Below are 14907 nucleotides of genomic sequence, written 5' to 3'. Positions count from 1 at the left end.
CTCTGTCTGTTACAAGGAGAAGTCTCTTTGCTCAGGGTTGAGAGCTACACTTAGCTGTGGGTAGAAAGGTAAATATTTAAGATGTAGTAAGGGATTACGGTGGTTTAGTAAAGTGGTGGTTGTAGGTTCTCCTCCAAGATCCCTCTAGCCCCAGGTAATTGGCTAGATTTCCAATACCAGGTGTGATTTTCCCCTTGCTTAGCAGGTTCTAAGTAGTTTGTGTCTCCTCCAGATTGTTTTTTGGGGATTGAAAAGTTTGTTCTTTTTGATTGCTTAGTCTTTCATTGTATGGATATAGCACTGCCTGCTCCCAAATTAATGGAATATTTAGTTGTTTTCAGTTTGTAGTTATTACATGCAGACATGCAATGGGCACTTGCGCAAGACTGTGAAAGTGTATTTTCAGTTCTCTCTCTTTTTTTTTTAAAGATTTATTTACTTATTATATGTAAGTACACTGTAGCTGTCTTCAGACACTCCAGAAGAGGGAGTCAGATCTCGTTACAGATGGTTGTGAGCCACCATGTGGTTGCTGGGATTTGAACTTCGGACCTTTGGAAGAGCAGTCGGGTGCTCTTACCCACTGAGCCATCTCACCAGCCCATTTTCAGTTCTCTTAATTAAATACCTAGAAATGGATGGTGGATTATGTGATGTCATTACAAGACACCTTGGCATGCAACGTTTCAACTCAAGCGGTGGCACAGTCTGCCCTGGACTTCAGTCAGTCCACTTTGAGGCACCAGAACTGTCAGAACCTTCACTGTGAATCACCATCTTTCCTATGTGACTTAGTCGTGAATTACAAACTAATATTCAATGTCAGCATCATTGAATGAGGACAGGATTCCTGAACACAGGTCTTATTAAACTCTGTAGGGGTTCTGCTGAAAGATAGTAATGTAAATGCCACCTTACTGTAGCTGTCTTCACTACTTTCTTGAGTCCTTCTTTCTTCCTTCCTTCTCTGCCCTTTTTCTTCTATCCTTTCAACTCCCTAGATAAGAGAGAAAAAAAGGATAGAGTGGAAAGGAAAGAAATCCCTTAATAAAATCAATAGTTGAAAAGAGGGAGATGCTCTTGCTCTCTTGCTCCTTTCTTGTTCTTGCTCTTCCTTCCTGCTCCTCTCTCTCCCCCTCCCCCTCCCCCTCCCCCACATGCTCATGGCTGGCCTCTACTTCTCTACTCTCTCTCTCTCTGCCTTTCTCTGCCTCTACTTCCCTCTTGACTCCTCTCCCCATGCCCTTAATAAACTCTATTCTATATTAAAAAGAAAGAAGGAAAGAAAGAAAGAAAGAACGACAGAGAGAGAGAGAGAGAGAGAGAGAGAGAGAGAGAGAGAGAGAGAGAGAGAGAGAAAGGAAAGAGGGAGATGGTATCATTAGACTACTTCCTGCTGATTAGGAGCCTTGAGTTACTTGGGACACATTTGATCTTCACCAACAGGATATCTAATTTCTTCTTGTTGTTTCTTCTTCGTGTACAACTTCTTAATAAACTGCAAACAACCAACAACCAACAACCCACACTGCCTCTCTGGGCCACAGCATTTATATACCCTCTAAAAAATCCCCAGAAATCCAAACATCACACAATCACAAAAACTATCTGCAGCTGGCAAAATCATGCCCCTACTAAAGCAGTAGGCAAATCACAGTCAGCTGCTATGGACAGTCAAAGCAGCCTCATAACCCACACCTGGGATTAAAACAAAAACATATTCTTAAGATTTCTTTGTTTTTTTTTTTTTTTAAGAAACTAAAATTCCAAAATTGTCACTACACCCTATTGCACTCTAGCATGTCGTGGGAGGGAGAGTTCAGTACATAGGAGTGGATACACAGGTCTATCGTGCCCCAGTCAAGTCACAGCCTGAGTTAATCTAAGGAAGACTCAAACAGTGATTGCATGGCAGGGTTAAACATAGATATCAGTTATGTCCTCACACCCCCTCATCCTTGAATAGGTTCTGTGGCAGAATCTGAACACCATTCTTGGTTAAAGTTCTCACCAGAAAAGCTTTGAGTTCTTCTAGATCATTCTTCTGACTACAACCTACTTGTTTCTACATAGCCCTCCTCTCCTATCTTGCTCAGATGTGATCCTGATTTCCATGTTCCTGATTTCTGGACATCTTTTCTCTTATCCTGGTTGTTTCTAGACTCCTGGTTGATGCTTAGCTAATCTATGCCTCATGTTACGTCATCTCCATCATTAAATGTCTTTCTGGATAGGCTTTCATTATGATCCATTGGGCCACTGTACTTCCTATGTATAGCTTCTTTATTGGGGATCAAGAAACAAAATACACAGAATACTGTCTGAACTGGAAATGAAGAAAAGTTCCCTCAACAAATAGAGAAAGTTACATTCTTCAGAAAAGAGCAGCAGACACCACACTGGGGAGTCTGTTAGGTAGGTTCATTTTCTTTTATTATTCAAAATAATTTAAATATGTATATTTAAATATATAATTTACTGAATGAAAAGTAAAATAACATTAATATGTAGAGACTAAATAACTTTAAATTTCAGTGTATAATTGGTTAAAACACCTTTGTAAAAATACAAGTTTTATTTATGTATTTACTATTTATTTATTTATATGAGAGAGACACTTATACACAGAAAAAAGGTACAGGGACTGGGAGAGTGAAATGCCACAGCACATATGTAGAGGTCAGAGGACAATATCTTGCTTTCCACCTTCTTGAACAGGGTCCCCTGATTTTGCTGCTGTAGGTTGGACTGAAGGCTAGTTGGCCTGTGAGCTTCTTCTGTCTCCATAGCCTGCAGCAGTCCTGGGATTTCAGATATGCTTCCATATGGCTTTTTATATGGCTTCCAAAAGTTGAACTCAGGTGGCCAGGTATGTGAGGCTACTCATTTTTATTCACTGAGTCAGGTCCCCAAAATAAAGGCTTTCTAAGCCAATTTCCCATGAACTGGCTTTATCATTGCTCTTAAGAATTCGTCTACTCTGATTTGTGCATTCTCTGTAGACTCTATGAAATACCACTTTCCTTTTACAGTTATATATAGGAGGAGATGAATGTAAATGTCCTAAATTTATTGATGAGAAGAAAGTAATCTATGAGACTGTTCCTATAACTTAAGCCATATATTCTACAGTGACTCCACTATGTGTATATGTGTGTGTACATCAATGGTCAAACTTGGGTGTCATTCCTCAGGACTCTCCCTTATTTATTGAGACAAGGCATTTTACTAGGACCTAGAGCCCAGAGAAATGTTTGGTTTGGCTGGACAGAAAGCCTCAGGAATACATTTGTCTCTACCTCCCCTATGCTGAGATTGCAGGCAAGTACCACCATGTTTGGCTCTTTCCGTGAATTCTGTTAATGAGATTAAGGTCCTCTAATTTGTGTAAAAAGTACTTTACAAACTGAGACATCTCCCCAACTCCTACACAGTCATTTTCCCTGTCATCAAATTAACCACACGGCCAGGCCACAGTGGCTACACACTGCATGCACATGTCCTCTTTTCCTCTCCCTGGGCTTTGTGGTTTAATTCTTTGGTCAAATGAGCTCAACATGAGATCTGTGCACGGAACCTGGTACTTTCCAGGAGCCATTTCCTTAGTTTCTATCTAGCTCTGTTGGTCTATGATCAAATTACCCATCTTCTAACTTTATGATGTACTCCAATCTCACACCATCTCCTTTTATTTTTTTCAACAGATCTCCCCAGCAGCTGGGTAAGTCCTCAGACACAGCTGTTCTTACACTAATTTACCACAATGATAGATATCAGCCCCCATTTTGTCTAACCATTTTGTCTACAATTCTGGGTATTGTACAGCTGGTAGTCAAATCAGGTTCTGAAGTTGGTCATGGCCACAGACACCTCAATTTGGGTGGTCAAGTGTCTATTTTGACTTCTGGACAGAAGAACAATCCCAGTTATCAGGGAAGATAGAGATGAAGAAGTGACAGGTTCAAAGTTAGCCTTAGAAAGCAAGATTCTGTGCAAATTTTAAAGATCATTGTTTTGAGCATGTGCCTCTCATGGATAAAGGCTTGTGTTCAATCCTGGTAAAACACAAACTGTGTATACTGGAAGGGCTCATAATGCTAAAGAAAGCTGACTGTCCAAGATTCAGAAATGTTGTAAATCAATGTTTTAACTACTGATAGCTCAAAATAGAATCAAGCTAGGCTTATTTTCTGTCTTCATTGAAAATTGCTTATCAGAATACTACTGTGTTTGGATAATTAAAATAAAATTATAAAATGAAAGAAATGTTTTCCAAGTATGACCAATCAGAAAAATTTTATTGAAAATAAATTTTTAATTGAAAATACTTTTAGGTGGGCTTTTGAAAGTTTATGCTAAAAAGCCATTCAAACAGGAAGGCAAGTAAAAGAAAAAAGTTGAAAAACTGGATTTCACCAAGTTAAAAGTTTCTTAACTGCTGTTTAAAGAATAAAAAGGCACACCGCACACCAGAGAACATAGCCACAAGGTGACTAAGGAATGTATGTCTCCATATAGACATGACTACAGGCCACTCCCTAATAAGATATTTTCATAATGATATGGGGAAAGCTTTGAAAAGATATTCGTCAAAAGAAGATAAACAAGCAGACAATAATCACATGAAAAAAAGCTTCATTTCATCAGGGAAATTTCAATCCACATTGAGGTGAGATTCCATGGCTCCCACAACACCCGAGTGGAAGTCAGAGAGCAGGGAGCAGACAGAGTTCCCGTGTACTGCTGACAGCAGTGTAAAATGTAGCTTCGGCAGCTCCTTGTATGTTACATATACATTGCCACTTTGATCTTGTAATTCTACTCCTACCCAAGAGAAATAAAACTTAACCGCAAAGGATTTGCAAAAGGTTCTTCATGGCAGCTTTATTCACAATAGCTTTAAACTGGAAACGCCCCAAAAGTCTGTCAGTGCCAGAGTGAATATATATATATATATATATATTGTAGTGCATTTATAGTCTGGGGCACAGTTAAGCAATAAAAACAAACAGACCACTAATGCAGGCATCAACATGACTATTAACATTTGTTTCACAGAAGAATCAGATGCCAAAGTCTATATTGCTTCTATTTATATGAAGTTCAAGAACTGGCAAAACTACCTTTGACATCAAAATAGCAAGTTTCTTGCAGAAAGTCAAGGTATTTGTGAACAACTACAAAGAGATGCAGGGACGTTTCAGCAGTGACAGGTTACTCTGCATCCTGCTTAGAGTATCAACCCAATGCATGCATTTATCAAAGCTCATGCTCGCTATGCAAATCCAGGTCTACATAATAAACAAGAACACAATTAGGTCCTCCCCTCAAAAAAAGCAACTCAAAGAACAAAGGCAAACTGAAGTGATTTCTTGATGTCTCCGGGCAAGGAGGAAACAATGTTTTATCTGCTTTAATGACAAATGAAATCACAGTGTTATGCTGTAAATTGGAAGAGCATACAGCAGAAAGCAGCATACCTTGCAACATCACACATTCAACACAGTGTTACCTTAATGCCATCCACCAATCATTGCACTGCAGCTTAATGGTGATCCAGGAATAGGACTTTTATTCCTGGTTTGGCCTGTTTATTCATTGGTGGAAGTAATCAATTCAATACACCATTGCTCTTTTTTGCTGCAGAGCTGATGACTGTCAGAATAGCCACCAGGCTCCACAGGACCTTCATCGCCAGCTTTGCTGACTGCTACACAACCAAGAAGATTGGAGATGATTAAAGGAGCAGTTGTGGAGTTGAGCCTTGCCGATTATTGTGGAAGACTGGAGACTCAGACTGATGGAGTGTTTCTAAAACTAGGTGTGTGGTCTACTTGTACCCAGGCTACCAATATGCTCCCAGGGCAAGATGGCTGCTGTGTTTGCCACTAACAGAGGCCATTTTAATGGTCACTGAACAGTAAATCTCAAGTTGTGGACTTACATGTTAGTGATGGCTTTGACATTAAAGTAAATGCATTCCTAATTGAACTGAATACATCTTTGGTACTCTTTGGGGTGTTTCTAAGAATGTACAGTTTCCGTGTGCCTTACCCTCACCCTTCAGACTCTTCAGTTTCTTCTAATCTGTGAGGTCCTAGGATCAGCTTTCTCAGGACCAGCATTCTCTAGTCTGCTACATTTAACTTCATTTCATGTTTTCCAGATCAGGTTTTCTGAACCTTGATCCCTCAAATCAGTTTTAAAATAGGCATTGCCAACACTTTCATGTCAAACAAGGAAACACCAAGACTGCTTGTTCTTGGCTGTAGTCTCCAGGGCCCTTAGTTTGCTATGGTGGCAGTCTCCTCTTCCATATGGCTTCTGACCCATTGGTGATGCTATTTCACAGGAGCAGGATTGAGTATGACTACCTAGTCTGGAAGCTTGCAGGCTGAGCCCAAGGGGACTCAAACTCAGATGAGTCTTTTAAAACAGATTTAATAAAAAGGATAGCCATTTGTCACAAGAAAATCCACTTTTTGGAGTACTCTTGGGCCATCTTTAGATGGTCTCTCTTGCCTTTGTCTTACTGTCCTGCCACCATATTACAATATTTATAAAAATTTTCAGGAATGATGCAGGGCCTGGGAGGCTTCAGGTTTACCGCCTGGCTGTGTTTCTTCCACTGTGATGGATTAAGTAACTGGGGCTGAAAATGAAAACGTTCACTAGCAATTTCTCCATCAGTGCACCAGGGGAGCCAGTCAGGCCGCATCTTCCTCCTTCTTCCCCCAATCTCCATAAATGAGTAGCACTAAGAATTACAGACAGGCACAGCTTGGGACAACTTTAAAAGCCCACCCCGAGATTCCCACTAAGATAAGCAGCTTTCACATTATGGGGCTCTGCCATCAGCTAAAAGGAATGGCTGGGGCCCACAGTAGGAAAGAAGAAAAGATGCTTTTACAAAAATTACATAATTTGGCTCCCAGAGGAAAAGAAGGATAAAATAGAGGCTGTGTTCCTCCCTGATTCCCTTGCCTGGCTCCCCCATGGAAACCTTAAGAAACCTGGTGTTCATAGAGGTGAAATTAAAATGAGAGACTGATGAAGATGAAGAAGCCTCATGAAGGGGAGAGATGGAAATGCTGGGCTGTTAGGGTATCCCGTGGGCTCTGAGTGTGCTTCAGAAAAGATTTAGGGAAGAGGGGGGTGGCTTTCTGTCTTCCTTCAGCAAAAAGTGTGAGGACTCAGCTAATGCAGAAAGTGAGGTCAACAAAATGAAAACCATTCTGTGTTGCTTTGGGCAATCATTGAGTGCCTTTTGTGTGCCCAGCATTGTGCCTTCTAGAAAAAAAATGTTTTAAAAGTTCAATCACAGAGCTCATTTTGGAAGAAGAAGAAGAAGAAGAAGAAGAAGAAGAAGAAGAAGAAGAAGAAGAAGAAGAACAACAACAACAACAACAACAACAAGAACAACAACAACAACAACAAGAACAACAAGAACAACAAGAACAACAAGAACAACAAGAACAAGAACAACAAGAAGAGGAGGAGGAGGAGGAGGAGGAGGAGGAGGAAGAAGAAGAAGAAGAAGAAGAAGAAGAAGAAGAAGAAGAAGAAGAAGAAGAAGGAAGAAGAAGAAGAAGAAGGAAGAAGAAGAAGAAGAAGGAAGAAGAAGAAGAACAAGAAGAACAAGAACAAGAACAAGAACAAGAATGAGAATGAGAACAAGGAGGAGGAGGAGAAGAAGGAGAAGGAGAAGGAGGAGGAGGAGGAGGAGGAGGAGGAGGAGGAGGAGGAGGAGGAGGAGGAGGAGGAGAAGGAGAAGGAGAAGGAGAAGGAGAAGGAGAAGGAGAAGGAGAAGGAGAAGGAGAAGGAGAAGGAGAAGGAGAAGGAGAAGGAGAAGGAGAAGGAGAAGGAGAAGGAGAAGGAGAAAAGACAACTTTTCAGGTACCAAACCAAGTCGTGATAATTCAAATGATTCAGATGGCAGATGCCAGCCATAGCTGAAATACCCTGTCCTGGCTAATTTCTGAATCTCTACAAGCCAACCTACAGCGGCTGTGCAAGCATTTCTCTTTGCTGCTTTTCTCCTTCCCACAGCTCAATTGTGTGTAGTACACGATATCATTTATGTGAGACAGTAACCAGATTTATTCCCCATGTTTGACCTCAGTTTCTCCGTATGTGTTGCTGTAGAATCATCTGGCTCTGAGTCATTCAGAGCTTATGGCAGATGCTCACTGTACTCAAAACTATTATGTGCTTGTTTGCAGTCATGGTCCAGACATACCATCCTGTCAGTCAGGGTTCTAATTGGTACCCACACATTGGCTCCGTAAAGCGCCTTACTGAAAAATTCTGAAACTAGTCACTGAGTGAGTTGTCTAGCTTTCTGTCACCAGGTGTTATTTTATATTTGGTGAATACAAAGATTTCCCAGATCTGCATCTTATGTTCAGGCCAATGTACAGTCACAAAAAGGAATTCTTCCACTTGAAGATGCAGCTGGCTAAGTGATACTGAAAGCAGCTGTAGGTGGCCACATTAGTACTTTGTCTTTTTATATCCTTGGATAGGGATGGAGGGTGGAAAGGGTGGCTTGTGTGTGTGTGTGTGTGTCTGTGTCTGTGTGTGCATGTATGTGGTGTGTGTATGTGTTTGTGTTTCTCTATGTGTGTGTGTATGTGTATCTGTCTGTGTGTATGCATGTACATGGTGTGCCTACATGTCTGTCTGTCTGTCTGTCTGTCTGTCTGTCTGTGTATGCAGGTATGTGATGTGCCTACATGTCTGTGTATCTCTGTGTTTGTGAGTGTGTGTGTGGGTGATCCATGTGTATGTGATAGGACTGAAAAGTTGGCATGGAAATGGAACTAGGCATTTTTGCAGAAATTAAGCAATTGTAACTTGTTGATGTAATGTCAATTTATCAATGACTCCTTAACAGCATCAGAAAAGCATTGCTTGGAAACAGAAAAATAACCACCTCAGGGAGAAAACAAGAGCATTGGCACCTGATACTTCCCTCACCCACCCAGCTAACCTCAGCTAAAGCCAGGACCTCACAGGCCCACTAGTCTGAGACTCCTAAAGCTTCCTAGAGACTCCATGTTCTGGCAGCAAAGCAAACCATTTACGTGTTTACTTTCCATTGAGTTGAAAACTGAAGATACTTTGTAATAGACTGAAGATATCTCATAATAAGCTGAAGATATTTCACAATGGGATCTGGCATTTTTTTACCAAGTATTTTATTGCACTGTGTTCCTCTGGCAAGTCTACAAGATATAGTGCCATGAAAGACTAATAAATCTAGGTGAGTATGAAAAGCTTCAGGACGATATTTATAAAAAGTTGACCTGTAGGAGGAAGCCGTTCTCCAGGTGCTAGAATGAGAAATTCCTTAACTCTTTTGAAGCTGCTCAGAGAAGGTAGTATAAACTATAGACACCATTTCCTCCTTCTCTCCTGCTCTCTCTTCTTCCTTGATGGTTTTAGAAGGGCTGTCATGTAGCCTCAGCTGGCTTTGAACTTACTGTGAGGCTGAGGATCACTTTGAACTCCCGATTCTCCTGCCTCTACCTCCCAAGTGCTGGGATTGCAGGTGTGCACCACCACACTCATGGGTATTTGTTGCTCATATTTGCCTACATTTATTCTTTATCCTAGGAGAGAGAAATAGATCTTCTAAATCACTTTGGGGTGACAGTCAGACAAATGCATCTTAATTATAACATTTTTTGCGGTCCTTTTGTTGTCGTCATTGACATTTTCTTTGTTGTCATTCTCACTTGGCTCAATACTGTATGTAAGAGAACAATTTTGAGGCATGTTCAGATAGTACGTCCATTCCCCAAACCAGGTACAGAATCAGGAAGCTTTGGGCTTGTTTTTCTTTTTCTCCCTTTCAGAGATTCTGAGAGTTGTGTAAGCAAGTGTTAGTAAGCTGCAGTGATGCTGGAGGAGCATCAGGGCAGACTTTACTTTGGACCTGTGTGCCATAGTGACCCTCTTCCTAGTTGTCTGAGTTATCTAATGTTGGGTACCAAATCACCTCAGAACGTAATGGCTGGACATGACAACTCTTTCCATGGGTCAAGAATTTGAGTCTTTAACTGGATACCCAGGTTCTGGGTCACTTATAAGTTGCCATCAAGATGTCTATACGGGTGGCAGACATCTGAAGGCCTCACTGTGAGCAGATGATTAGATTCAAGATGGGGCACTCATGTCTCTGTGGACAGGAGGTCTCAGTTCCTCGTTGAGTATATTCCTCTTTGTGTGGAGAGCTCTCAAATGTGGCAGCTGGCATCCCCCAGAATGTGAGGGCCTGAGGAGAATAAGGGAGAAGCCAGTGCCAGTGATTTCTGTGACTTAGTATTTAAAGCCATAGGCTGTTGTGCTTGCCTCATTCCATTTGTCAGAGTCAACTCACCGAGTCAGGCCCATATTAAAGGAGAGAAAACAGTCCCCATCTCTTAAATGGGGAAAATTATAGGTACATTTTTACAATCATCCCACTGGCTGAATAGAAGTTTTGATTTGTGCAGAAGGATATGAAAGGCAAACTGCAATCTCTTAAGTCTGCTTAGGTCTCTCTCTTAATCCTCCTTTTGTTTATCCCTGATAACTGGCCTTCCAAGCCACAGGCCCACCCCTGTGTTACTTCAACCTCACTTGTAGCTTTAATTACCCTCTTCCTACCATGACTCACTATTGTTGATCTTCCATTAATAAATCTCAGCACCATGTTCAACCTATGGTTAAAAAGAGTCCAATACAGATAGACTCGGATGACCCTAAAACATGGAGTGGAAAGCCCTGCTCACCCCTCTCCACAACCCCCATGAAGCCAGAGGACAAAGGAGAAGTAGGCATGAAAGTGAGAGAAGTGTTCTCTTTCTGCTCATGGGATTCTCCTCTGATCTGCAGCAGCCTTGAGTTCCCGGAATTGTTGCTATGGCTTCCCAGAGGACTCCCTTGGCTCTTGAAAAGGGTGGGTAATTTATCAATGTGGGGCCAGCATGACATCTCACCCATCACACCTCTGCAGCTCCCCTGAGCTTCTCTCCCCTGCTTAGCAGTAATCATGGCAGTAAATCACTCCCAGCACATTACTATCCAGACTCTGTCCATAGACAACACTATAACCCACCAGGAAGTCTGATCAGCCTTTCTCCCTTTCACGCTCACTGGTGGCTTCTGGGACTACCAGCTCACAGGGCACAGTCAGTCCTAATGGCCTTATCACTCGGCTACCTGTCTCTCCTTCCCAAAGGGAACACCCCTTAGTGTATCTGAGCCAGAGAGTCTGGCTGAACCATCCTATTACTGCTTTATATAAAGCACTTACAGAATTCCTAGAGGAGAGAGACGTCTCCAAGGACAGCTTGTCTCATTAAGCCGCAGTCTGCTTTCCAAGCAGCTAGAGAGGCGCTGAGCAGAGCACTAAGATGTTCTGGGGGGCTTGGTGGTGCTAATGCACTGACCTCCAGGTACAGGGGCACCATAGCAGGGGGTGGGGTTGGGGTATGATCTCAGAGGAGAAGGAAGAAACCATGCTTTTGTTCTCTGCCCCACTTAATGGGGTTGAAGAAGCAGAGACATCTATAGTGTGATAAAAATGTACCCAACATCGAAACTCCAGGGTTCCTACACCTAAAAACTCCCTATGATACATTCTTTCTTTCCTTTTAAAAATTCTCTTCTCTCTGCTGTATAGGACTCTCAACTTAGCCATAGATAGATAAAGAAAATGGCTTCTGAAGATGTCTCTAGGTCTTTTAAAAGCCTAGAGAGGAAAGACCAGACATTTCTTTAAAAGGCTCCTGGCCACGATGTCTTTCAATTCTGATTTATAGAAACCAGTCAAAGAAACTCCTGGGAAATGGCTTTTTTTCCCCGTGCTAAGAAAGCATCACAGAAAACAAGCCAACTCCCAGGTTGACAGGAGGCTGTCTGCAGAGAACTTGGGGGTTGCATTTAGAAAGGTTTGCAGAGCAACCCAGTGAATCAGGATGCAATGCACGAGCTCTGAATGCCGACTCATTGGGGAGCTCCTTCTGCTGCTTCGGGTTCTGCAGAGAAGTGAGCCACAGCACCAGGGTGTACAGCATCAGCACAGCTTTCTGAAGATCATGTTTGCTGCCAGAATGATCCTGGAAAGTTTGTACATCTTCCCCCCTTGGCTGCTCAACCCAGGGAGGAGCATTTTAAGAAGGCATTTATCCCAGGTGACTTGCAAAAGTCAGGGAGAGAGAGAGAGAGAGAGAGAGAGAGAGAGAGAGAGAGAGAGAGAGAGAGAGAGAGAGAGAGAGGAAAGAGAGAGACAGACATACAGAGACACAGAAAGTGTGTATGGTGTATGTGCGCATGTGGCAACATTACCTTCCAAGTCTGAGGACCTCAGAGGAACAAAGTTGCATTCGGAAGAAAATGCTCTACCAAGACTCAGTTTGGTTCTTTGACAGTAAGGACCGTGATCATTAGAGCTAGAAGCAGGTCTTAAGACATTCCTTCCTTAACATCTTCAGCAGATACATTCCCTGTCACCCTTAGGAGAAGCTGTTATGGATCTGAGTACCTGACACTAAATTTCAGTAAAAGTAGGTGGCAAAAAATGGAGTTATTCTCTTGTTGAAGTTTTAAGAGTGTCCACAAAATTCACACATCTTACCAGTGTGTGTGACTGGCAGTGGTCCAGATGATGTCCGCTTACAGCTTGAGAGTGACTTAGGATAGTGTTTTGCTGCCCACCTTGGATGGGCATGCAGAGGAAGTGATGAGAAAGCTTTGCTGTTATAGGGTCCTGAGAGAGCCGGCTCATTTGTTACTGCAGCAAAGCATATCCTATTCAATGTGATGTACGGTCCCTCCTCAGAAGAAGGGACCTACAACTGCTATGTCCTTTCTGTAAGAGTGATTTATCTTGACAGAAATGTCTTTCTAAATGAGCGTTTGAAAATGCCTCAAGTCCGATCCAGGGGCCCTATATTATCTCTGCCACGGGAAAGGAAAAACATATTTTAAAAGTGGCTTTATGTGAATCTTCAGTGAAAGGAAAAAGACTTAGCCGGTTTTTTTTCAACTACACTATTAAAACTTACAATTATTAGTCTTTCTTTCTCCCTATGCTTGTGTGTAATATCCCTCTACAAAATGTATGTATTTCTCGTTTCCCCTCTTTGCTAGAATACAGATCATCCTTTGAACAAGATTCGGGCAGAAGGTCATGATCTCCTCATGCCTCAGTGATGATGAAATCTAGCAATATGTTGTCTAGAGTGTAATTGGTTTTGTAATGGACTCTTTTTACATTTGTCGCTAACACAAAAGATGTGGGAACAGATCTATTTTAGAACCGATAGAAACAAACACAAGGCTATAAACAGCAAACTGTCAGCATTTTCCTACCTTCCAGAGGGCCCAGGTGTGGTGACACGCCCCAAACCCAGCACTCAGCTAAAGCAGGAGGATCTCAGATTCCAGGCCAGCCTATCCTACATAGCAAGCTTATATAAAAGAAGAAAAACTGTAAGAAATAAATCCAAATATTCAACTGGGTAAGGAGAAGTGCTGTATGAGGAGTTGACAGAGTAAGGTTCTTTGTTTATAAGGTATGATTTCTTCAATAGGGGCAAAACCCTTGAACAAACAGAATTATCAGCCAGATCCCCTAGAGCAGACCTAAGGCAGTGTCTAAGTGCTGGTGTTTCACCGAGGTAGACCATGGGGGTATAAAGAGTGTGTCACGAGAGCGGGCAAAGCGAGTGAAGTGCAGTGGCTTCTCAGGCAGCCCCAGGTGTGCAAAGAACACCAGCTGGCTACTTGCAGGGCTCTGTATGTGCCAAGGGGCTCCTCTGCTCTGCAAAGGAATCAGGGAGAAAAGGGGGGGCAGTTTGCCTGTTGATGTCTCTCTGCTCCTTTCTCTGCTCACCAGGTATGTCTCACTGATGCTAATCCCCACATACTTCCATTGCCAGCCTTTGTGACTCAGTCCTTCTGAGTGAGCCATTTACTCCTCCAAATGAGAGGGATTTGTATAAGAAGCTCCAAAGAGGGCACCTGAGCTGCTATCCGTGAGAAGAGGCAATTTGATGTCCAAATTTGGTCAAAATCAAGGTCTAGAGCAGATATCAGGAAAGAGCCATAAACTGATTCCAACTTAAATACTCAGTATTTAATTGTAAGAGTTCTAGCATCTGCATGGAGATGACAGTTAGCCTTGGGATTTTGTTATATGTGGAGAACCAAATACTTATTATCATAGAAGGTTGGAGGGTCATGGAACTGCTCAGGAGAAGCAGGATGAATGAGGTCTCTAACTAAGAGTGCAGGCTGTGTCAGAACTGCTGTACCTTCACTTCTCAGACTGTTGGATATTTCAAAACTCATCCAGCTTACTGGAAACATTATCACGATAAAATCAGAGTGACTGTAAGTCCTTTGTGAATACATTTCGCAAAGCCAAAATGTTTGGAGATCACACATAACATTGCAGCCAATCAGGGTTTACTGGTTCACATGTGTGCCCACAGTCCACCTCGAAAACATGGTTATTAGAGCACTGATTTGCTCTAATAGTTGAGCTAATAGGCTCTATCTATCTGGTACCAGAAGTTATTCAATTAGCCCAACTGTGAGTACCATAAATATCAGGATGCAATGTCCTCTGGAAGTCAGATTTGTGTGGCCAAGGACACTATATACACTGCCTTGAGCAGAAGGCTTCAAGAACAAGGCACCGAGGTATATTATTTTTAAAGTATTTTAAATTCATTTTAAGTGCCTGTAAGTGTGTGTGTGCATGCACACACGCTTGCACATATTTGTGCAATGCCCAAATAGGCCAGAATATCAGATTCCCTTGAATTCCAGCTCCTGGGAGTTGCCTGACATGCACACTGGGACCTGAGCATAGGTCTTCTGCAAGCACTAGGTCCTCTTCATCACTGCACC

At 42.2% G+C, this 14907-nt stretch overlaps 1 long non-coding RNA gene across 2 annotated transcripts in view; it reads left to right on the top strand.

Moving 5' to 3' along the window:
* Nucleotides 1-5991, top strand: part of Gm39920 — a 63580-nt gene extending 57589 nt beyond the window's left edge. For both annotated transcript variants that reach the window (XR_003953898.1, XR_866694.2), the window contains exon 3: nt 5647-5991. This is a non-coding gene — a long non-coding RNA (predicted gene, 39920). The remainder of the gene's footprint in view (nt 1-5646) is intronic.
* Nucleotides 5992-14907: the final 8916 nt, after the last annotated feature.

The sequence above is a fragment of the Mus musculus genome, chromosome 2 (genome assembly GCF_000001635.26).
Source record: "Mus musculus strain C57BL/6J chromosome 2, GRCm38.p6 C57BL/6J".
Lineage (NCBI taxonomy): Eukaryota > Metazoa > Chordata > Mammalia > Rodentia > Muridae > Mus > Mus musculus.
This window is presented reverse-complemented; position numbering and strand designations above follow the sequence as displayed.